We start from the raw sequence: 1549 nt of genomic DNA, 5'->3' as shown, positions 1-1549 counted from the left end.
AGTGCAGAGATTTCCATGGGCATATTTCTAAGCCTAATCCCATGCAATTTTTTACTGCTCACAGGTGCTACAGAGAAACCTCTGGGCAAGAACAATCCTATCCATTAATACAGCACAGCAACAGGTATTTTCTTGCATGACTCATTGATTTTAGATATAATTTCAAGGGTCATCAGATTCTTTTTCCTTATCATAACAATCTTGAGAGATTAAGAAAAACAGAGGTGTTTTACTCTCACTTTACAGGTGGGGAAACAAAGCCGGGTTTCAGCGTTTTACCCTAAGGCACACAGGCTGTGTTGGGGCATGTTGTGGAATTTAACGCACCTGCTCCTAAGCACAGAACTTTATCCACCTAGGTCCCTGTCTTTAAAACAGATTTTTAGCACCAGAAATTTTTTAAAGTGAAATCGTACTCAGGAGCCCCATAATAGAGCACAAGAAAAAGAACTGTCGCAGGTGCAGAAGGAGCTGGAGATCTAGATTCCTACCCATTTTGCTTCCCTTCAGCCAGTTTTCTTCCTTTGCCCTCTCCATCTCTTGCCCTCTCTTCTCTTGGGACACCAGTCTGTCCAAGACCTTCTCTTGGTTATTTTTCCCCTTTACACCAAGATCTTGCTTCTGTTACTCTGCCTTTCTGGGCTCCTATTAAATATGCTTACTGTATTTCTTTAAATACACATATTGTTGTAAAATAGGTCCTGTTTTTTGTGCGTATGTGTTTAAACTACACAAATGGCATTATGCTGTAAATCACATAAATCACATTCTCCTTCTTATTTTTGTCCTATTAACATTCTTCTACTCAGATTTTTAATCTCTACATCTAGCTTATTTTTTATGCACATATGGTTCTATCATATGTATTAACATGCCATATTTTACTTATCCATTCTCCTATTGATGAATCCAACATTCCATCAAAGAAAACTGAAGATTTTTTGACTTATCACCTTGGGGTCAAGGGGGGAGAGTTTCTCTGGGATAGTCACTGGACACAATCTTACCAAATGCTACAGAACTGCCCTACAGAATGGCCCTCCCACCACAAATCACGAGAGTTGCTCTCTACACATTAAAACTTGCTGCTTTCCTTTTCTAATATCCCATATGCTGTTGAGTATCAGGTGTCATCTCAGGTTTGTTCTAATTAACATTTCTCTGATAACAATTGATATTGAGCATTTCTTCAAACATGTGTCAAATTTCTGAGTTTTCTTGTCTGTGAAATTGTGTACACCTTCCGTGCATTTTGCTATGAATTTTGTCTTTTTCTTGGGGATTTCCAGTTTTCTTTTCTATTGTAGGTATGAATTCCTTGCAGGTTTTAGATGTTTCAAACATTTGCCCAATGCTTTCCTTTTCTAATATCCCATATGCTGTTGAGTATCAGGTGTCATCTCAGGTTTGTTCTAATTAACATTTCTCTGATAACAATTGATATTGAGCATTTCTTCAAACATGTGTCAAATTTCTGAGTTTTCTTGTCTGTGAAATTGTGTACACCTTCCGTGCATTTTGCTATGAATTTTGTCTTTTTCTTGGGGAT

This window comes from Lipotes vexillifer, unplaced genomic scaffold, assembly GCF_000442215.2.
Source record: "Lipotes vexillifer unplaced genomic scaffold, Lipotes_vexillifer_v1.1 scaffold164, whole genome shotgun sequence".
NCBI lineage: Eukaryota > Metazoa > Chordata > Mammalia > Artiodactyla > Lipotidae > Lipotes > Lipotes vexillifer.
Note: the sequence above shows the minus strand (reverse complement) of the source record.